We start from the raw sequence: 27,582 nt of genomic DNA on the forward strand, positions 1-27,582 counted from the left end.
CATAATTGAAATTTGCATATAATTAAAGCAATGTGAGTGTATTTTCAGGGGAGAGTACTTGGTCCATGTTTAGAAGGCCCTAGTCTGGGAGCCTAACACACAGTGAATGGACAAAGGGTAAGCCAACAAAAGAAAGAGCAGGAATGGCCACAGGATTACTAGACAACGGAGAGAGTTGAATACAGATATCAGGATAGAATTTCTAGAAAGAGGCAGTGAGGGTGAACCATGCCAAGTGCTACAGGGAAGTTATGTAGGACTGAAAATAGGTGGTTGAATTTAGCAACTGGAAGGTTATTATTGATTTGGGTGAGAAAAATTTTTGTCTGACAGTGAAGATAGCCATACTATAAAAGGTTGAGAACAGAAGGTCATGAAAAAAGTGATTAATAATTTCTGTTTGAAGAAGGTAATTTATAGAAGAATGTTATAGTTTGTTAATGCCAGATCATCAGACAGAACTTGGGGAATAGTTTTTGAGAGGGAGGGAATGCAAGAGATCATTGCAGCTTCCATTCTTACAAAGGAACAAGTTAGCCTGAGGATTGGGGGTAGTCAATCACAGTGTCTGTTTCTTATACTTCAGTTCCATCAGAAAGCCACTTAGCAACATACCCATGATACACATTCATTCATTAACTCCTTCATTCTCATTTATTCAAAAACGCTATTAAGCACCTGCTGAGTGCTAGGTATGTGCAAGTGTGGTATGTGTTCAAAGGGTTGGAGGAGGAAATGAGTGTTAGGAGGGAAGGTTGACATGGGAAGCCTGCCTGGCATATAACGTTGATCACAATATTATAAAGCCAGAGAGAGCAAAAGGACATTGCTAGTTCACTCAACTGTGTCAAGTCCAGTGGGGCTAGAGTATATAAGGATTCATGGGACACAGCATTATTATTGGCAGAAGAAGGAAAGTCCAAATCAAGACATGATGATGGTGGTTAGCTTGGATCAGACTTTATTTTTAAAAAATTAAAAACTCTATATCCACATTACTATGTTTTAGGATAAGTACTAGCAATAAAAACACGTTATCACGTTATCTTTCTCTCTCTGAAAATCTGCATAACATCATATTTATGAATGTGAGATGCATATTCCATACAAAAGTAATTTTATTTTCAAGTTTTAGTGTCCTCAAGTTAATATTTCAATATTTTATCTTTTAATCTTTCTTATTGGGAACAGTTGTCCACTGTGTATGAAGATAGCATTGTTTCCCATGCAAAGCTGCTGGTTGAGATCGTTCAAGGAATAGCAGATTTCTCATTGGATCTTGAGCCAGTTCAGGTGATGTAACTGCCTGTGAAACAAATGTACTGCCATGTACTGGGGAAACAGCCTACATTGCAGTGAATGCAGCTCTATGAACTCTCTAGAGCAATCATTTTTCAGGAAGAAGAGTTGAAAAAAATAAAGGAAAAAAATGTCATAAAAAGGAAAAGTAGAATGAATGGAAGTCAGAGAAAGGCTAGGGAAGGAGGAAGAGGGAGAGGGGTCAATAGGAAGTCCTGGAAGAGGAAGTGCAGTATGAGAACCTCTTTGTTATAGTTGGCTTCAGCACTACATATTTGAAAAAACATGAAGCGCTTATTTTGTTTCTGGTTTTCCTATTGTGGCAGGTGGTATGTGTTAATTTGTTGTAGATTAAAACTTGAGACACTGAACAGCATGTATTGTTTCATTTTCCTATGACACCCCTTGCCCCTAAAGACAGAAAACAGGGGGATTCATCATTTGCTCTAGGACAATCAGCACAAAACGACAGAAAACTAATACAGGATTTTCAGCATCTAATGCAAACTGTGTATGCATTTGTATGGTTTAGACATGAGAAGGATCCCTGAGAAATGTGGAGAAGGGAAACTGACATGTTCTTTAATGGAGTCATCTTAGAAGCTGCTTACCACAGCCCCCATTTGACGATGGGAAGAAAGGTGCTTCAGGGTGTACTCCTAGCTTCATGAGACCCTCTCACAGAGCATGACATGCACCACTGTGATTTGGGGGACACAATGACAGCTACCTGACTTCTGGGTTGGTTGGTTTATTGATAACTAAGAGGCCATGTTGGGAGCCAGTCTCAACTTCAGCAAAGGCGGAATGAATGATGGAAGGGGAAGATATCTTGAGATGACCCCATTCAAGAGGACTTTCAGCCAAGAATGAGGGGAACACTTCAGAAAGAGTTTGGGGATGGATTTCCAAGTGCAAATGCTGAAGATGAAGGGCTGTACTTTGTAAGCTGTCAGTCAGTTGGAAGAAGGCATTTCCAACTCGTGTTGGAAACTGTCATCAAAAGTTTCCATTAAGGCAGATATTTCTGAGAAATCCATAAAAGCACCTTATGAGAGAAAACCCAGAAGACCAGATTAAAATCCTCAGGACCAGTCTCTTGGGACCTTTACTGACCCCTAACGTCTCTGTTGAACCCCATTTACACATTCTGAAGAGGCCTGAAACTAGAGCCAGTAGGAGAGAAACAATAAGCCAGCATATTTCACCTAAGATAGAACAAAGATGAGAGGTAAAGATGTCTTTAATTGGCAAAAAGTTGAGAATATTAATATTGGATTTTGTTGGTCATGTTATTAATTACATATTATTCAACAACTAGTGTTAAAGGGAAAGGTAAGAGAAAATAGAATTGTTTTCTGTTAGTATCCTACCAAGTCCACCTCATCCAATAAGTCGGTATTCTTTTATAACATCAGTAAGTATCTTATTTTACATCTGAAAGGCAAAAAGAGTGGTATAATGAAAAGATCTCTCAAATTATAAAAGAAGAGATTGGAGTTTGAGTATCAGATTTCATCATTAGTTATGATGCCTCTCTGAACCTTAATTTCCTCATATATAAAACAAAATCATCATTTCCCTGTTTCACTGAGCTTTTCTAATTTCTAGTTTTAGATTGTTTTATTTTTAATGTACTGAAATCTGTTGGGAAAAAAATCCTGTCTATGATGCCATTTTAGACTGTAAAAGTATTCAGTGTAGTTATTATATCTCATCCATTACTCTCACCTTCTAGTCCCTGTATATGTGCTCTTCATCCATGAACCTACTATATTTGTTTTTTTGTGGGAAATTGGACCATATTTCTTCATTGTGTCTTGTTTCTGCATTCTGCATGTGTCATCTTTGATTTTGTTGAGTTTTGTCCTAAATTTTAAAAACTACAGCAACTTAGCCATTTACCAGGGGCAACAATTTTATATATATACTGATTAACCTCTGATTAATCTCTAAACACCTGGCATCCATTTCTTCCCTCTTCCGACCCCCACCCTCTCCTACTTCGCTCTCTTCCTCCCTTCTCTCTGTCTCTTTCTCTCTATCCTTCCTCACTCTTGACTTCTTCAATATTCAACGTTACCTCCTAAAGGATTGAGAACGTCATCTGGAAAGATTCATTCCCCTCAATCTCTTCCTTGCCTACTTTTTTTCACCAAATTGTCCTGATTCTCCTTCAAAGTGATTTTGTAATCTATTTGTCCATCTTCTCACCTCACTATGATACTTTTGTATCTTACCTAAGTTATTACCACAGATGATAATAGACTTTCTTATCTCTCAGTTTTCATACTCCAATATGTACTGATGTGATATTTCTAAAATGCACTACTAGTCCTGTCATAGCCTGGTTTAAAAACTTCGTATTTTTCCACATTATATTTAGGATGGTTTCCAGCTTCTTAGCATGCGTGACATTTGAGGCTGTTTACAATATGACTACTATTTGCCTTACCAACTTCATTTCTTGTCATTCTCTAGTTTCTTGTCAGATCGTTTCGCTCCTTTTCCCATGATATGCTACATACCTTCACATCTGTTGGTTTTTCCTCATGCTGTTCCTTCCACCCAGGTCCCAGTTGCCCATTCTTTTCTTATCCAGTTGTTAAATTCCTCTTCCTCATATTCTGATCAAATATAAAATATCCAATACCCTCCTTTACCAAGCTTTCCATATAACTTTAAGCAAAATTAATCACTTACAGCTGTGTTTCAATATACCTTCCAAATCCCCATTTCTCTTTAGTTGGTGATCTCTGTGTTTCCCTAGAGATCATCAGAGCCTGCATTTCCTTTTAAAAGGAAATGCTCTGAGTTAGTTATTAAAATAGCTGATGTATTTTTAGGGTTTACTATGAACCAAACACTGAGGGCTTTACCTACGTTTTTCTTTTTTTAATCCCACCAATACTCCACTGTTAATTTCCAGAAGGAAGAGACTTGGTTTATTCATTATAGGTACCCCAGCATTTGGAACAGTGCCTGGCATCTGCAGATGCTCAAGAATTCTTTGTTGACTGACGGAATGAAGTAATGAATGAACAAAACAGCTCTGCAAGGAATGGACTATTATAATTCCCATAGGGCAAATAAGGGACATGAAGCAAGTAAATTTAAGTGATTTGATTGTTACACATAAAATATGTTGTAGTTGAAAGCATGTCTGCTAACACCACAGTCAACACTTTTTAAAAAAATTGAGGTAACATTAGATTATAACATTATATAAGTTTCATGTGTACACATTATAGTTTGACTTCTGTATACACTACTGTGTGCTCACCACCAAAAGTGCAGTTTCTATCCATCACTGTACAGTTGAGCCTCTTTACCCATTTCACCCTCCTTCTACCTCACTTCTCCTTGGTAACCACTAATCTGTTCTTTGTATCTACATGTTTGCTTTGTTTGGTTTGGTTTGGTTTGTTCATTTATTTTTTATTTTTTTATATTTCATGTATGATTAAAATTATACAGTATTTTTTTTCTCCTTCTGACTTATTTCACTTAGCATAATACCCTCCATCTACGTTGTTGCAAATGCCAAGATTTCACCATTTTTATGGCTGAGTAGTATTCCATTGTGTGTAAATGTCTACATATAAATATATATGGACATTTATATATATCTCACATCTTCTTTATTCAACAATTGAATATCTGTTGATGGACACTTAGGTTGCTTCCATATCTTGGCTATTGTAAATAAAGCTGCAATGAACATAGGGTTCAATGTATCTTTAAAAATACTGTTTTTTATTCTTTGAATAAGTAACCAGAGTAGAATAGCTTTTTAAGCTTTAAAACAATAGTGCTCTATCCACCTGGGCTGGGAAACGGCAATTATTTTAGAAGCAGCATTTGGAAAGGAAGCAGCACAGATATCAGTACCTACACAAAGCAAAACAAACAACAATAAAAGATACCACAACACTGCCACCAACACTCTAATCAGGATAAAGAAGATGTGGAAGGTGTAGAAAGAAGAAGATGGAATATTACTCAGCCATAAAAAGAATGAAATAATGTCCTTTGCAGCAATATGGATGGACCTAGAGATTATCATACTAAGTGAAGTAAGTCAGACAGAGAAGGACAAATATCATATAATATCATTTGTATGTGGAATCTAAAAAATGATATCAATACAAATGAACTTATTTACAAAACAGAAATAGACTCACAGACAGAAAACAAACTTATGGTTACCAAAGGGGAAAGGTGGGGGGAGGGATAAATTATGAATTTGGGATTAACAGATACACACAACTATATATAAACTAAACAGCAAGGACCTACTATATAGAGCACAGGGAACTATATTCAATATCTTATAATAACCCATATTGGAAAATAATCTGAAAAAGAATATATATATATATATACACACATATATATACATACATATATTATATATATACATATATATATCTGAATCACTTTGCTGTACACCTGAAACCAACACAACCTTGTAAATCAACTATACCTCAATTTAGAAAAAAAAAGAAGTGAGATGTAATAGCTGCAGGGATTTTCAAGTGAATTTAATTAATGCCCATCAAAATTCAAAATTAGAGCAATGAGTGAGTAGGATTTCAGATACCGCTGCTACACCAAGGGAAGGTGCTTTGTAATTCATAGCATTCTATGTATCAAGTAAGGATCTGTGTGTCAAGTAAAGGCTGGGCTTTATGATAAAAATAGGCATTGTTCTTTCCACTGCAGTAAAAAATGTTTAATTGCATTTTAGCCATATACCATAAATACATAAAAGATATATCTAATTATGCCTTCAAATATTTTACTGTTTTATACTCCTCAAATACTAGGATTTCCAAGCAAACTAGTAGAAACATTGCATAAAAAATATTATCTTTAAAAGGAAGAACCTATCTCACATATTTAGAGGTATTTGAAGTTTTCAGAGTTGAGTGCTATAAAAAAGAGATTTACTTTCAATTTATTTTAAAAAGCATGGAAATCCTAGTTGCTTATCAATAAAGTGGATCCCAGTGAAAAGCTATATTAATCAAGAGATAAAAATAAGCTCCTTAGATACTGAAACTGCCAAAAAGTTTTTGAGAGGTGCCAGTTTTGTTATTCTTCTTTAAACACATTTGTGCCTTCAATAGCATAGTAGAATGATTATGATCACAGCTCCAGACCCAGAGCTGCATTAGTTTAAAGCACAGCTCAGTCACTCAATGGCTGTAGTATTTCCAACAAGTCACTTAACCTCCCCGGGCCTCAGTTTACTCATTCGTGTAAAGGTAATAGTATAACCTCTACAGGTTGTTGTGAGGATTCAATGAATTAGAAGGCAAAGCACTTAGAGTAGTGTCTGTCATATGAAATCAGTTAGTAAATTTGGTTATTATTGTTTTTGAAGGGGGGAAAATCAAGAGAGAAAAAAAATGTAGTTCTCATAACAATCCAAATCTCAGTGTCTGCTTTTACCTACTCAGATTTGTTTATGCATTAACAAGTGAGATAATTTTACAAGTGAGGCACCGTGAAAGGTAGTGGGCATGCAGAAATGAATGCGAAGTGGGCCTTGTCCTCAAATGACAAGCCATACAGACTCAACAATCTGTAGTAACATCGGCACTCAGAACAGTTCGGAACTGTTTACAAAACCTCCATGAAATTCTATCTGCTGACATGAAAATAGCATTCCATTAATTTTGATAGTACTCTAATCTCTTTTCTCTCTTATTCATAGCAGTCAGTGAAATGGGAAGAACATGCACTTCCTACCTGCTATCAGCATTGTTCCTTATTTCATTCATATCTCCAGAATGAGGGGGCACTTAGCCAGGTCTCTGAATAATGACTCTCAAAGAACCTATGTAATAGTCTTATACTAAAATCAGGAATTTTGTCATTTCAGAGCAAAAGTTGATTGTCTCTTCAAACTTTCAGCAATGCAGGTTGGGAAGCAGAGCCTATATTCTATGTAATGCCACCAATCTTGCAATTTAAACTTGGAAAGTTTGATGTGTGAGTCACGTTGGGCTTTTGGGTAGCGGCTCTTGGACTCTGTCAAAAGGGTGGCTTTCTCTTACCTGAAAACACAGAAGTAGAATTTGTTGCCTCAGTAGAATTTGGTGCCTCAAGTTCAAGTCAGAGGGTTTCAACGGTGTGCTGTGTTCTTCTATGACAGGCCAGATCTTGAGGACATTTTATTGCATGAACCAGGAACTAGGAGCTTATGTAACGCTGGCCAGGGACGTATTTTTCACAGCTCATCATAGCTTGTCCACGTCATACTTAAGATATTGTATGTTAGATTTGCTTTTGCCAAAATGTTGTTTTCTCCTCTCTGCATCACCAGAATTGTATTGTTTCAGGACTTCCTCTATGGTGTTGGGATCTTATATAGTATCATAATTTTTGTGCATTCTGTGAATTTTAAACTTGGTTACTTTGTAGAATAAGGGCATAGGGAATGTTGATGCAAAATACACTAAGGACATCCAAAATTCTCCTTCACCCGCAAAATGATATAATTACACATGAGGTCTGTATAAAAATTCTTTCTACAGAACAGGGAGAGGTCTTGCATTTCACATTTAGTTACCGCTGAGAATATGCTAAAAGCTTTTTCTCAAACTGTCATTTCTACAAATGTCAGGCTTACAGACACACCATGCTCCAGAAACTCACTTTAATTTTCATAATAACTAAGAGCTTGTCACGTGCTAAGTCTTTGGAACTATTTTCTACTCAATTCTGCAGTAAAGAAAACAGGAAGCTCTCCCCAAGCCTCTTCTATTTTCCTCCCCATGTCCCACAATCAAAATACACTATTTTATATCACACAAAAAATGTTTTGAGTATTTTAGGTCTCCTATGATACATTATTTTGTGTGATTTTATTCCCATTTTTAGAGGCTTCTTTTGCCTTGTTCCTTAATAGCAGCTTCTTATTAGAAACATAACTCTGTCTCTCTCCTGAAAAAGCATGAAATTTCTGTATTAATATTTATTTTGCAAAGGAAAACAAGGTATTAAGGAGAGACTATGCCAGCTTTACATGTGGATAATGTCCAGAATCTTATGTATAAGTCATCAGTTTCCATGTAGTTTTGATATTTTTCTTCTTATGACTTCTAGAGAACACTGGTTTAAAGATTAGGTACCTCCTCTTTCTTCCTGGGGATGAAGATTAAATAAGGAGCAATATTGATCCTGGGTTTGTATTTCTGAGAATTTTAAGGCTTTATGCCCTTAATTAAACATTGCCATTAGGGGAACAGATACTCCTGAGTTACAGGCAATTATGCACAAGTGGTTTTATTTACAAAGCAATAGGTGGCATATGTTTTAGGAATGTTACCATGACATTGCTTCTCAGTTCCTGGTTTGAATCTCTTCAGTATCTTCAGTGACTACCGAGGGACCATCTGCTAGCACATCGCCTATAACCAAAGTCTGGCTCCTGGGAAAAGGTGAACCACCACAAATGGGACAGCCATCAGTTGCAGATGGCATTCATAGACAATATAGGTATTTTAAGAAGCCATCTGATGAAGGATCTTGGCTTGGCAAGCAGATATTCTATCCCAGTAGTTTGAATCTACAGTGAGTGATGCAAAGAGTCAGGGTCAGAGACTACACCATTCCAGGGGCAGTGGAGGTGGCAGCAGCATCTTTGTTCAGTGGCAGCAGTGCCAGCAACCCCCTGCTGTCCAGTGTCATGTTACATTGTGACAGTGGTGGAAGTGACAATGTTAGTGTCATTCTCACCAGCTTGTTCTGAGGCCTGAATTTGGTGGTGTTTCTGGCCACTCAGTTTTCCTTTAGTTCCTTAGACTTAGCTTAAAACTTCATCCAGCTCATGGATTCTGGAAACCAGCCAATACACTTGTAACACATTCATTTCTGCTAAAGGAATATTGCAACACGTCGGAGCAGGTCTACTCAAACAATCTGCGGTGAAGAACCAGATTTTTTTAATCTGGAATTTTTAATTCCAAATCTGTCACAGATTGATCCTATGCTGTATTAAAAGGGCGGGAACTATATTACCAGGGAAATGGAATTAAGAAAAAAATACATAGAAAATCCTGAGCCCCACTTTTTATTACTAGATTCATTAGACCTAAAATTCAATGTTGCAGTAATGTTCAATGGCTGTAAACATTGCTTTTTTTTTTTTACATCTTTGTTGGAGTATAATTGCTTTACAATGGTGTGTTGGTTTCTGCTTTATAACAAAGTGAATCAGTTATACATATACATATGTTCCCATATCTCCACCCTCTTGCATCTCCCTCCCTCTCACCCTCCATATCCCACCCCTCTAAGTGGTCACAAAGCACCGAGCTGATCTCCCTGTGCTATGCAGCTGCTTCCCACTAGCTATCTACCTTTGGTAGTGTATATATGTCCATGCCTCTCTCTCGCTTTGTCACAGCTTACCCTTCCCCCTCCCCATATCCTCAAGTCCATTCTCTAGTAGGTCTGTGTCTTTATTCCTGTCTTCATTTCTAACTGGTTACTCTCAATTTCTGTGCTTTTCTCACTGTCCACCAGAAACTGGCTGTTCATGGACTGGCAGACCACCATTCCATTAGAACTGTAGTGAGAGGACAAAATTTAACACTGAGCCTGAAACACACTTCTAAATATTTAACAAATGTGAAAGAAAGAGGGAAAGGGATGAGGAGGAGGGGAATAACAAGTAAAGAGAGGAAGAGAGAAAGTTGAAAAACCATAGGATTAAAAAAGTTAAAGGACTGGAACCAAAACTATAATAGACATTGATAGGCACCTGAAACAGAAGAGTTCACTAGTACCCTAATGAGATGATTGGGTCAGGACTAATACTCAGTGTGGTTATGTAGTTATATCTAGAAATATATCTACATCTTCCTACTATCATCTTACTTTGGTCTCCCAAAATGTACACGTTTTATTGGCAATTGACACATGACTTTAATTCAGAACAACTCCCAGCTTCCCCAGAATCTCTTCTCATGTATTTCTGGGAGTTCTCACCTTGTGTCTCATTCATGCTCATTCTCATGACTAGATATGGTGGGGTATTTTCATTAGAAATTTATGCATGAGGAAAAATATATCCTTGGGAAAGTAACTATACCAACACAAGCCTGATCCAGCAACCAAATCTCAGATGGGTAGAACTAACAAAGCTGAGAACAGTTATGCCTGTTGCTTATGCCTGGGTGATTGTTTGAGTCCTAGAAAGAAGACTATAAGTAAAAGTTAAAAGTCTTGTTTAGTAAACACAAGACATTGTGAAATAAACACAACACTTTGCTCCTCTTTGAAAAAATGTGCAGGAAAGCATTCCCCTTATCTTTCCCCCACAGAATACTGTAAAACTTTGACACCTTGAAGACTGGGTACACAGTAGGGGTGACTACTACAGGCAGAGATATTCTGTGGGTCCAGCAATGTCCAAGAGAAAGGAGAGAAGTGCTCAGATTAATGGTACTCTTGACTGAGGTGGGGAATTCCAGCTGAAAGAGTGTCTTCCCGTTGATGAGACAAGTAAAATGATGAGTTTGAGTGGGAGAAGAGAAAAGAAATAAGGTACATCAATAGGGGCTGACCAGACTTGTTTGTAAACCTATCCACTGAAGATTAGAACATAAATAGATGGGGTGGGGAGAAATTTGTCCAAGTTTCTCATTCCATGGTTTTTGGTTTCAGTGCCTTTATCTGTCTATCTATCTATCTATCTACCTATCTATCTATCTACCTATCATCTAAAATTTTATTTTTAAAGTCTTATATTAGAAGACTGACAGATATTATTAAAAATAGGTCTTTGAATTTTGTGGAACCAACTGATATACACAGTCAACATGCCATGTGTAGAGTGGGAAAATCAGGGAAGCAATACAATGTGCATGGCATACCTTGCAAACCAGGTTAGTTAGCATGTGCTGTTCCTTATACATACAAATATTTTGTCTTGTAATGTCCTAGATAATTACAGTTAAAACTGATTGAAACATACATGTAACCAAAGGGCCTGGCAGTCTGAACATATACTGGTACTGAGACAGGTTTGGACATGCGTGATCAAGTAATGGTGACATGGGCTTCCAGGAGGCAGTTTTCATGAAGCAGTTTGGTGTTGCCCTTAAACTCTGACAAAAATAGTGTAGGGAAAAAAGGTGGCCCCAAAATGCTAAACATGAGGAGAAATCCCTAATCATTGTAACAATCGAAATATCTCCTCACAGATTCCCAAATGCCTCCTTGAAGAAACTTTTATTTCTCCTTTATTCTACATATCCAGCTCTCTTAAGAGACAATGTGTAAATCTATGGTGTTTAAAGATTGCTCAATATGATGATAGTTAATACTTATTGAGCACCTATTCTATGCCACCATTGTGCTAAGCCCAACACCTACATATTTCATTTATTTCTCTCAGAAAACTTTAAATTTCATGACATTATTTTATTCATCTTACAGTTGAGTAAACTAAGGTTACAAATGTGAGGTAAATTGCTTAAATCCACACAGCTGGCAAGTGTTTACATCTGAATACTGGATATCAGAGTACATAACCTGTAAAACGATCTTTAAAGGACAATATACTTCACTTAACATCAGTGGGGAAGATAAGGGCTGAAAAGGGAAAAGCATCAGAGCATTCCTTTCAGATGTTCCTTGAGTATACATACAACTTTACCAAAACACATGCTTTTAATATGAGCTGGGGATACTTTGCTGGTTTGAGCTTCAGGAAACCAGTAGGGCATTGAAGTTATGAGAGCAGAACTGGAATATAACAGACTCTATTCAAATTCTGGCTCTTCTTGATTTTAGGCAAAGTTATTCAAACTGCTTTGCTTTCATTTTTTTTCACCTGTGAACCTAGTAAGGGAGAGAAAACTTAAACTAGTGGGAAAACTATGACTGAAAGTCACAGCCCTGAGACATAGGACCTTAAAAGCCTGAGACTTAATTGGAAGATTATAGAATGCTCCCTCTCCTCCACGTCTTACCACCATTCCAACAGCACTCTGGTATAACAGGGTGGATTACAGCTGAAAGAGCTGCAAGCCATTCTCCCTGAGGTGAATTTAGGGAATCTCAAATAAAGAGGGGAGACAAAAATCAAAGACATTAAGGGAATTTGAGGTCTCTGACACATAACTACAGCAAACATTAAGCACAGCTGAACTTCTAGCACAGTTAACATAAATTCTTACATTAAAGTTTATTTACCTCAGTTCCTATTACCCAATTACAATATGTCCAACTTTCAACAACAACAACAAAAAGACTTAAAGGTATGGCAAAAAATAAGAAACATACAATTTGAAGAGACAGAGTGATAATCAAAACCAGACTCAGATATGGCACAGATAATGGAATTATCAGATAGAATTTTAAATAACCATGATTAATATGGTAAGGTCTCTAATGGAAAAAGTAGAGAACATGCAAGAATGGATGTGTAATGTAAACAGAGAGATGAGAACTCTAAGAATCAAAAGGAAATGCTAGAAAGCAAAAGCATTATAACAGAAATAAAGAATACCTAAGATGGGCTCATCAGTAGATTCAACATGGCTGATGAAAAAATAAGAGAGCTCAAGTGTAGATCAACAGAAAGTCCTCATTTTGAAATGCAAAGAGAAAAAAGAATGGGGAAAAAACCCAGAACAGAACATCCAATAACACTGAGACAACTTCAAAAGGTATAACACAAGTATAAAGAGAATACCAGAAAGAGAAGAAAGAGAGAATGGAACTGAAGAACTGTTATAATAATAATGGTAATATTAAGGTAATAATGATGGTGAATTTTCTGAAATTGATGGCAGACACCAAAACAGGAAGCTTAGAGAACACCAGGAGGTAAATACAAACAAACAAACAAAATTATCTAGGTATATTCTATTCACACTTCTTTAGAAAATTATGACAAAGAAAAATCTTGAAAGAAACCAGAAGAAAAGAACATCTCCATATAGAGAAACAAAGCTAAGAATTACAATGGACTTCTCATCTGAAACTATGCAAGCAAGAAGTGATATTTAATTATTGAAAGAAGGAAAAAAATTGAGTATTCTATATCCAACAAATTCACTCAACAGGGAAGGAGAAAAAAAATTTCTCAGTGAAACAAAAACTGAGGGAATTTTCAGCAGACCTCTCTGCAGGAAATATTAAAATATTTTTTTTTTAATTTTTTTAAATTAATTAATTTATGTTTGGCTGCGTTGGGTCTTTGTTGCTGCATTTGGGCTTTCTCTAGTTGCGGTGAGCAGGGGCTACTCTACATTCCAGTGTGTGGGCTTCTCATCATGGTGGCTTCACTTGTTGTAGAGCGTAGGCTTCAGTAGTTGTGGCTCACAGGCTTAGTTGCTCTGTGACATGTGGAATCTTCCCAGACCAGGCTCGAACTCATGTCCCCTGCATTGGCAGGCAGAGTCTTAACCACTGCACCACCAGGGAAGTCCTAAAAGAAATTCTTTAGGAAGAAGAAAAATAATATAGATCAAAAACTATGATCTACATGAAGAAAGAAAGACCATTGGAGAAGGAAAAAAAAAATGAAGGTAAAATAAAATCTTTTATTAATTGATCAAAAAAAAACCTGCTTGTTTTTACAATGCAATAGTAAATAGTTTTTACAGTAATAGTAAAAATATATTGGGTGACTATTACATATGAATAAATGAAATAAATTACAACAACGTTAGAAGAGACAGGAGGAAGGAATTGGAAATAATTAATTATGATACCTGCACTAGATAATAAAGTGGAATAGGTCATTTGAAGTTTGACATAGATTAATTAAAAATGGATACTGTAAGCTCTAGAGCAACCACTAAGTTAAAAACAAAAAGTTTAACTGATACTAAGAAAATATAATGAAGTCATATAAAATTCTTAATTAAAACCATAGAAGGTAGGAAAAGAGGGGTTAAAAAAACAAACAAGAAAAAGAAGCAATGGATAGAAAAGAGTTGCAAACATAGTAGATATAAATTCAAATACACATAATTACTTTAAGACTTAAAAGACAGAGACTGTTAGTGTGGATAAAAAACAACACCCAGCTATGTGTCACCTAAAAGAAGCACTATTTAACCATAAAAACTTGTGTTAAAAATATATATGCCATGTTAACCCTAATGTTTGAGAAATGCTAAAGTAGCTGTATTCATTTCAGACAAAATAGACTTCACAACAAAGAAGGGATAAAGAAGGGCATTAAATAATGATAATGTGGTCAATTCTCCTGAAGACATAACAACACTAACAAGAGTGTGTGAAACTACATGAGGCAGAACTGGGTGAAACTAAAAGGAGAACTAGACAAATGCACTATTGCAACTGGAAATTTCAATATCTCTCTGTAAGTAAATGACAGATAAAGCAGGCAGATAATTAGGATATTAACAACCTAAACATCACTATTTTTAACTTTACCTAATTGGCATTAATAGAATATTCCATTCAACAACAGCAGAATACACATTCTTTTCAAGCTCGTGTGGCACATTCCCCAAGATAAATTACATTCTGAATGTATATTATGGTAATATAGACCTTAACAACTGTAAAAAATAGAAATTACAGAAAATATATATTTTAGACCACTATAGAATTAAATTAGAAATCAATAACATAAACATAACCGGAAAATTCCCAAATATTTGGAAATTAAGCAACACACTTTAAATAACACATTCATCAAAGAATAAGTCTCAATAGAAATTTTTCAAAATTGAAGTAAATGAAAATAGAAATACAAATATTAAAATTGGTGGGATGCAGCAAAAACAATGCTGCATCCCACCAATTAGGGAAATTTATAGTATTAAATGCATGCATTTAAAAAAAAAGAAAATCAAACATCAATAATTTAAGCTCCCACCTTAGGAAACTACACAAAAAAGGGGAGATTTAGCCTAAAATAGGCAAAAGAAATAATATAAAAAGTATAGGAGAAAATAATGGAGAAAATTAATGAACCCAAAAGCTGGTTATCTGAAAATATCAATAAAACTTATGACTCCAGCCAGCCTAATCAAGAAAAAAAAAGAGAGAAGACATAAATTGCTAATATCAGAAATGAAAGCGGGGTTATCATTACTGAGTCCATGGAAATTCAAGGAATAATGGAATAATATGAACAATCTGTTATGTTCATACATTTGAAAACTTAAATATATGGACCAATTTCTTGAAAGCCAAATGTATAAAAACTTACAAAAGAAGATATAAATAACTTTAATAGCCCTATATTTATTAAGGAAATTTAATTGATAATTTCAAACCTTCCAAAATGCAAAACACCAGGTTCAGAGGATTTCACTGGTGAATTCTACCAAATATTTAAAAAAGAAATTAGCTCTCTGCTCCTCTCCGTTCGACAGACGTATCTTTCTTGCAGTGCCAGCTGCGTCCCTGAGACAAGATGGTGAAGGTGGGAGTGAACGGATTTGGCCGTATCAGGAGCCTGGTCACCAGGGCTGCTTTTAACTCTGGCAAAGTGAACATTGTCTCCATCAACGACCCCTTTGTTGACCTTCATTACATGGTCTTCATGTTCCAGTATGATTCCATGGCAAGTTCCATGGCAGTAAGGCCGAGAACGGGAAGCTTTCATCAATGGAAAGGCCATCACCATCTTCCAGGGGTGAGATCCTGCCAACATCAAATGGGGTGATGTTGGTGCTGAGTATGTGGTGGAGTCCACTGGTGTCTTCACTACCATGGAGGAGGCTGGGGCTCACTTGAAGGGTGGAGCCTAGAGGGTCATCATTTCTGCCCCTTCTGCTGATGCCCCCAGGTTTGTGATGGGCATGAACCATGAGAAGTATGACAACCACCTCAAGATTGTCAGCAATGCCTCCTGCACCACCAACTGATTGGCACCCCAGCCAATATCATCCATGACCACTTCAGCATTGTAGAGGGATGGGCTACATCCTGGGCTACACTGAGGACCAGATTTTCTCCTGTGACTTCAACAGTGACACTCACTCTTCTACCTTCGATGCTGGGGCTGACATTGTCCTCAACAATCATTTGTCAAGCTCATTTCCAGTTAGGAAAATGAATTTGGCTACAGAAACAGGGTGGTGGACCTCAGGGTCCACATGGCCTCCAAGGAGTAAGAGTCCCTGGGCCACCAGTCCCAGCAAGAGCATGAGAAGAAGAGAGGTTCTCAGCTGCTGGGCAGTCCTTGCCCCAGCTCCAACCACCAACACATTGAGAGTTTCCCAACCTCCGCACAGTTTCCATCCCAGACCCCCTGAAGAAGGGGAGGGGCTTAGGGAGCCCTACCTTGTCTTGTCATGTACCATCAATAAAGTATACTCTTTGCAGAAAAAAAAGAAAGAAATTATATCAAATAATACCATACTTCACAATCTCTTCCTGAAAACAAAAGCAGAAGGAACACTTCCTAGCTCAATCTATGAGGCAAGACATTGCCTTTGATGAAGATTCTTTGCTTGAGCAAACTTAAGTCAGGCTCCTGAACCTTCTCCTAAGCCTATTTGTACACTTCTCTATAAAATCCAGTTTTAGCAAGAACCCTGCTAAGTCACTTTAACCAGAACTCCCCCACCCTTGAAGTCTGATTACCAATTTTAAGACTACTATAAAGCCATAGTAATTGGTGAAAGAATGGACATATACATCAATGGAACAGAATAGAGAGGCCAGAAATAGATCACACAACTGTAGTAAATTAGTTTTTGATAAGGGTGCAACGATAACTCATTGGAGAATGAAAGTATTTTCAATAAACGGTGCTGGAGCAATTGGACAACTATATCCTGAAAATTAACCTAGATCTTATGTCACACAAAAAATTAACTCAATATGGACTGCTGATCTAAATATAAAATGCAAACTATGAATTTTCTAGAAGAAAACAAAAGAAAGTATATGTGGCCTTGAATTTAATAAGTTTTTAGATATAACACCAAAATTACAGTCCATGAAAGAGAAATTTTGATTAAGTTGGGCTTTATAAAATTTAGAAACTTCTGCACTGTGACATGCTTTGGTAAGAGAATGAAAAGACAAACTACAGCCTTGGAGAGAATATTTGTAAAAAGTATATCTGATAATGTACTTGTGTCCAAACTATAGGAAAAAAAATTTAGAATTCAATAAGAAAACAACCCAATGAAAAGATGTTTAAAATATCTGAATAGACACCTCACCAAAGAAGATATGCATATAACAAGAATGCATAATAAAAAGATGGTCAACATCATATGTCATTAGGGAATTGCAAATGAAACCATAATGATATACCAATGCAACCTATTAAAGTAGCTAAAATACAAAAGAACTGCTGGTGGAAAGGCAAAATAATACAGCCACGTTGGAAGACAGTATACCAGTTTCTTTCAACGCTGAACCTAGTCTTACCATACATTTCAGCAATCACACTTCCAGGTATCAATCCAACTGATTTGAAAACTTTTATCTACACAGAATTCTGCACACCAATGTTTTCAGCAGTCTTATTTATAATTACCAAATCCTGAAAGTAACCAAGGATTATTTCAGTAGGTAAAATGATAAATAAACTATGGTACATTCATACAATGGAATGTATATTCAGTGATAAAAAGGAATGAGCTATCAAACCATGTGAAAACATAGATGACTTTTAAATAACAAGTTGTTCAGATCAAAAACAAATGGAAACCAGTCTTGAAAATTCCCTGCTCAGAAAAAAACAGTTTAGTCATACAAACCAAGCTTAATTTAGCTTCGTTTGCAAGACTAACTTGACTTGGGTCATTTCTCATTATGCCTCTGGAAATCATAAGAAAAATTTAGATATCTGAAATAAATAGATATATATGTATGTGTAACTGAATCTCTTTGCTGTGCACCTGAAACTAACACAATGTTGTAAATCAACTATACTTCAATAGAAAAGAAAGAAAAATTTAAGCTGCTTCCCAAAATGGATACGAGGTAATCACTAGCCAATTCCCTATCATTTAAGAAAATTCTAATATTATAAACAATCACTGTGAAGAATAAACAGTCACTGCTTCCCACTGTGTAAACTGCTTTGTAACAATATATACTGAGCCTCACTCCATGTATTGGTTTGCACGCTCTTGGTTCATGAATTGTCTTTGTTGTGTGTGCAAAATAAACTTACTAATTACTACTTCTGTGATTCATTGGTTTTACTTCTGTTATTTATGAACTTTTGACAAAATTAAAGAAGGAAGTTTATATAGAAAAGGTTTCATCATTGATGACTCATTTATATGACATTTTAGAATAGGCAAAATTGTAGAGGCAGTAAATAGATCAGCTGCTGCAGGAGTTTGGGGAAGAGGGGCTGAATAATTGAAGCCCACAGGATTATTTATAGTAGTGAGACTATTCTTTGTAACACTGTAATGGTGGATGCTTGGCACTCTACATTTGTCAAAACCCACAGAGCAGTTTGGCACAAAGTGTGGACCTTAATGTATGCCAAAAAAAAATCATTCAGGAGGTTGGGGGTTTCCTGTGATAGAATGAAAAATGTGACACAAGACTCTAACTGTATTAAAAATATATGACATACCCTCACTGAATGGAGTGAGGGAAAGGGTGTTGCCCTAAGTAACTTGGGAAATGAAGGGAAACTGTGAGTAAAGACAAAGGAACTACACAGAAGCACTGTGTTCTAGTTAATAAAGTTGTTTTCATGAGGGTGCAGATTAACAATTCTGAAAGCACTATATATGTATAGTGGAATTGAACAAATAGGTAAATGGATGATGTTTCTCACTTTGAAGTGGGAGTTTATAGACGTGCAAGGGAAAAGGCTAGAATGATCCATTTGGTAATGGATTAGAGCTGGAGACATCCATATGAATTCATGTTTAGATTAACATGGATAAAGATAGTTACATGCAGGGATAATTATAGATGTGTATATATACCTGGACAAGTATATACACATATATTTCCATACTCTGTCATCTCTCAGGGCCTAAAAAAACCCTTCAGTAGTAACAAGCACATCTAACACCCAGATCTTGGTTTCTAATACTATTCTTCAGTAAAAGGAACCAGAGCTCTTTGGAGAAATGACTGACTCTAGGGCTGGGGCAGGGAATATACAAGGTGAGTTAACTGACAGAGCTCTCAATGACTCAAGTGGAAATTAAATAAATTTTCATGAGTCTATAAGTGATTAAAAAAATAAATACTTGGGAGAGAATAGACAAATGTGTTCATATATATTTCAAATAATTTATGTAGATATACCACTGATGATGAACGGGAATACAATTCTCCACTTCTTCAATGTGGATTTGGCATACTGATTACTCTCCAAATAGTACAGTATTGAAAGAGGGAAAGGTGGGAAACATAACTATACAGTATAGAAACGTTAGAAACACCACTTCAGCCAGACGATCAAGGTTAATATCCACAGTGATGGGTCATGTTTATAGTATGTACCCAATAAATGATGTGATAATAATAATACTTTACATCTGTGTTCTCTCCCTAAGCCCATTGCCCCAGTCTAATTCTGAGAAATACATCAGACAAATCCCAACTGAGGGACATTCAACAAGCTACCTGACCAGTATTCCTCAAAACTCAAGGTCATCAAGGACAAGAAAAGTATGAGGAACTGTAACATCCATGAGGAGACTAAGAAGACATGACAACTAAATGGATTGTTATATCCTAGAAAAAGAAAAAAAGGATATTAGGTAAAAACTAAGAAAATCTGAATAAATTGTAAACGTTAGTTAATAATAATACATCAACATTAGTTCATTAATTACGACAAATGTACCATACTAATGTTGGATATAAATATAGAAGAAACTGAGTCCAAAATCTTTCTACACAATTTTAAAATCCAAAATTTCTTAAAAAAATGTTTTTAAGATTTAGAATAATTTCATTTGGTGGCAAAACATTACCTGTTTACCATCTTCATTTACCCCCCTTTAGTGTAAATACTTATGTATTTTAATTTGGAAATATTATTGTATGATTGCTCTAAGCCCTTCCAGAGGGGTTACAAAATATATGGCATATGTATCCTATTGCCTTTCTATAATCCAAAATATTTGGACTTCCAGAACTTATTTCTCCCCGAGGGTTTTGGTCAGTAATTATGAATTTTCAGGGTCTATTCCATTGCATTATGTGAGAATCATACAAGATAATTCACATGACAGACTTAATCCAGTACCTGCCACATAATATACATCCAGTAATAATTTACAATTGTTATCATAGTTGCATTTTCTAACATTCTGTGAATTAAACAAATTTTCTTCTCTGTAGCCTAAAATCCTAGGTGGTCTCAGCTCTTTGGAAACGTTGGAGGAGATCTGGTACCTAAAACCAAGAAATATACTTTGCCAATGAGGACCCATTCCCACAATTATATATACCTTCATTATGTGGACATCAGACAGATATTGGCTTGTGTCCATGCAATTTAAGCCTCCTTGCCATTGATCGGATCTGTGTAATAATGCGATCGATTAGTTGCACTGTGCTGAGCTGAAAGATGTCCCAACACTGTGGCTTAATTTCCAGCTCACAAATTATGCTTTCTTCACAGATTTTAATGTGCTTTCACATGTCCTAATCCTAAATCTGTGAGGTAAAACATATGTCATCATGGTCTCTCTGCTCTTGTTTTTAGTGATATAATTGTGTCCTAACAGCTCTTCTTTCCCACAAGAGTTTTAAGTGAATAGAAAGCAGAATGAATCCATCTCGAGATCATCACCTTGTTTTGGTGGTGATCCAGGTGGCACCAGATTTATTTTCATTTAGAGATAACCAAACACAGTGAGGACATACACATTGTTGTCCTTTTTTGGAACCTGACTCAGATGCTTCCTTTGCTTCCTGTTTGGAAGCCCTGGTGGTCAGGGGGACTTGATATTGACCCAACACCCACACTTATCATCCAGTTGCCAAGAGTGGCCTGACTAGGGGACAGATTTTCCACATGTTTTTGACTGAACGTGGCAGTCCTGGTGTGCATGATTCTTCCTGCTCTGAAAACAAAATTCCTTTATTATGACTCTCTTTTCTTTCTTCCTTTGTGCTGATTGCCTTTTCACTATTTTCTCTGGTTTGCTATCTTTCCCTTGTTATTAAGTCACGTTTTGACTTTAGGGCTCCCTCCATTCGGGAGTGAGCCCCCTTCAATATTTTCTTTTGAGAGAAGACGTTCTCTGGGAAATAAGGGTGGGTGTTGACCTTATTTCTTAAAGACTGGTTAATTAGAGAAGGTCTAATTTTCTAATTGAGAAACTGTGCCCTTCAGACAGTTTTAAATGAATTATACAATTTTTTATTGTATTGGCTATACATGTGTATTACAGTAATAGAGAAGTTATTCACCTGGAAGACCAATCGCATGTCCATGTCTGCAATGTGAGGCCACAATGGTTTTAGCAAGTTGTACATGGAAGCAGAGGAAGGAGCAACTACATGGATTGCTTTTAGTCCAATGACCATAACTCCTCCTTCTCTATGCCTCTTAAGCCCCTCCTCTATTCGATAGTTGGGAGCCTGACATTTTACTCAGTAGAACTTTAACCTAGGGCTTTGACACCTGTTATAAGTTATGTATTATTTAGAGTGAATGTGAATCTGAAAGTAAGCTTTAAAAAGTAGAGGAAAGAGGAAGTAAGAAGACATGGGGGCCTGAGTTGGTAGAGGTGGCATTGCCAAGAGTGAGGGAGGAGGTAATGGAAGGAAAGTTGGGGACGTAAATACCTGACTGCTTATTTTAAAACATGATGTCAGTCTACACTTCTGAAATTACCTTTGTTATCTGGCAAGCTTTATTTTTCTCCCACTTTCAGCTAAAAAAAAAAGTATCTGTAAGCCATCCCAACAAGGTCTGTTTCTGAAAGCACAGATTATTGCCTTTAAAGGGGAAAAAAAAAAAAAAAAAGACCATTACACTTGTAAGTGGCCTGAAAATCTTCAATGTATTCAAAATTGTACCAGTAACTAAACCTGGGTCTAGACTTCAAATATGTGGACTGTTGACTATAATCAGTTTGGGTACATCTGGAGCTGCTTCAGTGATTTGCTATGATTATTCATTATTTTCTCTCTGTTCCCTTTTGGGTACAAAGAGGATCTTAGCTTTTTCCCTGTCTTTGATCTTAGTCTCCTCTGCAAATAAGACTACATGTGAAAAAAAAAAAAAAAGAATTTCTGTAAAAGAAAGAGTTGTCATCACTGCTAAAATCACATAAATAGTTAAATTAAAAATTCAGTCAATTATCCAGATAATTCATGTGAAGGAGCACCTTAGCCTTTGAAATTATTAGGTTAATGGCCATGGTTCTTTTCATTTTCCAAGAATAGATAAATTGTGGTGCCTGTTATAAAACTTTAATGCTCTTTTTTCAAATTTAACATTTCCTGTCAAAAGATTTTAGTTATGGATTAAAAAAGTCATACACCAAACCATATGATAAATTAAATTTGGTGATTTAAAAACTGAAATGTTGCTGTGATGGACAGATTGTTTAACAGGAAGATAAGATTTTGCCAACGCAAGAGAGAGGTCCCATGAGCATCTTTTTGGAAGCAAAGCATCTGTTCAGTTGGTTTATTTTTCTTCTTTTTAGATCTACCAAAAAGTAACTTTTTCAAGTGAAGTTCCAAGAGAGCTCTTAAAGGTCCACATCTCTGTTCATTTGTCCTTTGGAATTTCTGTTAATTTTTAGAGGGGATTCAGAATGGTCTATAAAAAACATTTTTCAGTTTTAATTATTGTAAAAAATTCAAATGTCAAGATTAGCCCCCTTTGCTGCCACCTGTTGTTCTACCAAGGAAATGACTCACTGGTAATACTTTTTTTTTTAACCTAAATTACTCATCAAAATCATTATTTCCAATATTAAGATGAGATTCTCTTCTTGATACTTTTTTCTACAGGAAATCTTTTCATCTCTAACAGTTGGGGAAACAGGTTTTCAAGTACTCACTCATGACCATGCAGAGATTTAGATTTTCCTCTTGGCATATGCAGTAGACATTTGAGAAGGTTGAATAGACAAAGAACAAAGAAAGCCTGATTCCTAAACAAGCTCATCATACCCAAAAGAGCTTGTAAGCTAGTCTTTGTAAAGTAAAAGTGTTTAATTTAATGGCAGCACTCTTAGCACTGTAAGTAAAATTTAAATTCAAGATCTCCTTCCACCCCCTCAGTTGCTGTGTATTGAGCACATGGTTAAAAACTGGAAATACAGACATGAATGTAACATGGTCCCAGACTTTGAGCATTTCAGAATTTAAAAGAGAAGACAGATTATATTGAGAGAAGGAAGTCCCTTGTTCATGTCGATATAGGATGCATTGGTGAGGAATCAGATAATCAAGATAGGAGACATTGATGGCAATCCTGTTTTGAAGTAACAACAGTGGTGATAGAAATGGAGAAGATTCAATGAAAGAGATAATTTAAAGATTGAGACTTGGTGAGTAAAAGGTTTGGGAGAAAGACCATTTTATGTTCAGAGTGAAGCAAGTTGGAAGGGGGTGTTGGCGTCCAGGAAAAATGGTTTTCTAGCTGTGTTTCACTTACCAGGAGATCCATAAAACTACTCAACTATCTGAAATATAACCACCTCCCAAAAAACAAACCATGATAATAAACAAATAAAAATCATACGGCAAACAGTTGAGTAGCTCCAAAATAGGTATGACAAAGGTATCTTAAATTAAGCTCTTACATTCTATCCATAGTAGGTTATTTTTGTCTCTGGCTAAGATGATATTAACTCTTATTTTAGAAACAATTTTAACTTAATTAAAATTTTAATGCATGGAAGATGAGAAGCGGGAAATTAGGATGAGGAACAAGGTTGGGGAAATCATTTCTGGAGGCAGACATACTGGGAGCTGTAAGAGTCATGGCTGACAGATTAACTTTCTAAATATTTTAGATTTCAGATTTTTAAAATTTCACCTAACTTCATGTTTCAATATCACCCTCTTGCCTTTCTCAGAATCTTTTACCATTCACCTTGGCCTTAGATTGATGCTTCAGCCAGGAGAGTTCACTTTGTGAATGTCCTGACTTGAGTTGGCAAGGGGTCTCCTGGGAAGAGTGCTGGGTTGACTGTTTCTCAGGTACTGGCCCATTGCATAATGGCCAACCGCATCTTAACAACAACACAACAAAAATAATGCAAACATTTATCACTAAGTAGGTGCCAAGCACTGTTCTAAAGCTTTACATATCATTAATTTATTGGATCCTCCCCATTACCCTCGGAGGTAAATGCTATCCTTAAGCCTGCTGTACAGATAAGGAATAGAGCACAGAGATCACACAGATAAGGAGAGGTGGATCCAAGATGCAAATCCAGAAAGTCTGGGTCCAAAGCCCATGCTCTTACCCACTACACACTACGCACTACAGCTTCTTAACGATGACAGCTGGTAAAGAGCTTTTCCAAAGGGAATAGGATTATATTAGTCTCAAAGTATGCAAAGTGTAGACAGCTAAAGCTAAAGATACTATGTCAAGGCTGGTATTTTGTGTTCTAAACCATCCTTTCGCTTATGGTGAAAACAGTTTACACTATGTTTTTCTCACAGAATTGACTTTACAGGTAGATATATTAATTCAATGAATTAATCTGTCTCAGTAAATAGACTATACATCTACATGCTAGTGCTATGTGTTGTTCTTGCCAAATGACTCCTCATAATTTTCAGGGTTAATAAATATTTTATTGAGCACCCTCTGCTCCCCAATTTCTGATTAACATGTTATATTTCTTTAGGTGGATTTCCACATACATTATAAATACTAAATTACTCTTTATATATATGGAGTACCATATGATAAAAATATGATAGAAATAAAAGGAATGCAAATCGGAACATATTAGTACACAGCATAAATTCATTGTTCCTTTAGTTTTTCCCTGCTAGATTATCTAAACTACAAAACCAATAATTGTTCATTTTATTTACTTATTTATTTATTTAATTTTTATTGGCATACAGTTGATTTACAATGCTGTATTAGTTTCAGGTGTACAGCAAAGTGAATCAGTTATACATATATACATTCTTCCTTTTTTTTTAGATTATTTTCCCATATAGGCCATTACAGAGTACTGAGTAGAGTTCCCTGTGCTATACAGCAGGTTCTTATTAGTTATCTATGATGACTGCTCATTTTAAAGAGGAAGCTAAAGCAAGATTTATTAAAAAGTAAACATCTTTTTCTCTTTTTTCTTCAATTTCTACTCATCTGAGTTATCTCGTATTAACAGCCTGGCCTATGAAAGACAGGGAAAGAAGAGTGGCCAGTGAAAAAACAAAAACAAAACACAAACGGTGACAAAGCGATAAAGAGGCATGGACATATATACACTACCAAACGTAAGGTAAATAGCTAGTGGGAAGCAGCCGCATAGCACAGGGAGATCAGCTCGGTGCTTTGTGACTGCCTGGAGGGGTGGGATAGGGAGGGTGGGAGGGAGGGAGACGCAAGCAGGAAGAGATATGGGAATATATGTATGTATATAACTGATTCATTTTGTTGTGAAGCTGAAGCTAACATACCATTGTAAAGCAATTATACTCCAATAAAGATGTTAAAAAAAAAAACACAAAATCAATCTAAACTGATACCAAAAAAGAAAAAAAAATTCTCCCAACATTTGTGACATATCCACTCAACTAAAATTGTGTGTGTGAAAGTGCTCAGAGAGGAAATAAAGACATACACCCCACACATGCACACACCCACACTTATATTTCTCTTGTTTATCAGGAATATTCCCGATAGATTGCCTAGTGAAAATAGCAAGTCACCAAGTAATGTGTGCAGTATGATTCTATTTCCTTACACAGAAGCAAACCATTATGTATGTGCATATGCTTGTATATATTCATATTTGTTTAAGCAAAGATAAAGGTGAGGTAGGATGCACCTTAGGCTTGCTGGCATTTGTTATCACAAAGAGTGGTATTGGAGAAAGGGAACAGAGAGGTGGGATGCAGGCAATAATTAGCTTTCCTTTGTATATCTTTGTACTACACAGCTTCATTTGCTACAGTAAGATTGTTTTACTCTTTAAAATAAAAAAAATATAATGTAAAAGAAAGTTTAAAAAGGGGAAAATATCAAACAGCAACAAACACACTGCCTAATAGGTGTGTCTTCCCACAATTTTATTCATGTTCCCAGAAACATATAAACACATATGTAGGATTTATTTTATATAAAAACTGAATCATATTATACACTTTAATTTATAATTTGATTTTTGTATTGAACAGTACAACATACACATCCCATCAGGACAACAGAGACACCTCAAACTCATCCCTTTATTTATTTATTTATTCATTTATTATTTTATCAAAGTATAGTTGATTTACAATGTTGTGTTAATTTCTGCTGTACAACAAAGTGATTCAGATATACATATATATACATCCTTTAAAAAATATTCTTTTCCACTATGGTTTATCATAGGATATTGAATATGGTTCTGGGTGCTATATGGTGGGACCTTGTTTATCTATTCTATATATAATGATAGCTTACATCTGCACCTTTTAAATAGTCACACCATATTTCACAGTTCTTCCATCCATGGGTGTCATACTAGCTTTATATTACTAAAACCAGTCCTGCAATGCAGCTCCTGTACATATACATTTACTTCTGTGGAATAAATTCCAAAGTGACCTTCTTGGAACATAAGTCATAGTACGTTTAATTTTAATAAATTTTGCGAGATTAATTCCCAAAAACTGTAGCAATCAACATTCTGCCAACATTGGATGATACCATTTCTTGAAACTGTAGGCCAATTTAATGTGAATAAAATGGTATCTCACTATAGTCATAATTTACATATTTCTGACCACTTATACGATTAACCAACTTTTATTTGCTCATTTTCCATTTTAATTCCTCTCTCATAAATAGTTTGGTAAATTATTTAAATTATTGAATTATTTCTCTTTTTCTTTTATAACACTGGTAAGAAATTAAATAAATACACTTTCTCATAGTCACAAATTTTTTTCTAAATCATTAGTATTTAACTTTATGTTATTTTCTGACATGTGAAATATTTTGATTTTGGTGGTCAGATTTATTCTTTCATTATTTTGAGTATTCCAGAGTCCCTGACTTCTTGAGAGATCTCTCACATGCTAAGTTTACATAAATTTTTTCCTGAAATTTATTGTAATATTTAAATTCAGAAAACCATTTAAGGCATTCACTCATTTACAAATAAAGATAAATCAGCG

General features: G+C 35.8%; 1 protein-coding gene and 1 pseudogene across 1 annotated transcript in view; both read left to right on the forward strand.

Annotated features, from left to right (window-relative positions):
* Nucleotides 1-27,582, forward strand: part of ZC2HC1A (zinc finger C2HC-type containing 1A) — a 234,526-nt gene that overhangs the window by 198,824 nt on the left and 8,120 nt on the right. The gene's annotated exons all lie outside the window — the stretch shown is intronic.
* LOC132507877 (glyceraldehyde-3-phosphate dehydrogenase-like) lies at nucleotides 15,684-16,209 on the forward strand (annotated as a pseudogene).

Source organism: Lagenorhynchus albirostris, chromosome 17 (genome assembly GCF_949774975.1).
Source record: "Lagenorhynchus albirostris chromosome 17, mLagAlb1.1, whole genome shotgun sequence".
NCBI lineage: Eukaryota > Metazoa > Chordata > Mammalia > Artiodactyla > Delphinidae > Lagenorhynchus > Lagenorhynchus albirostris.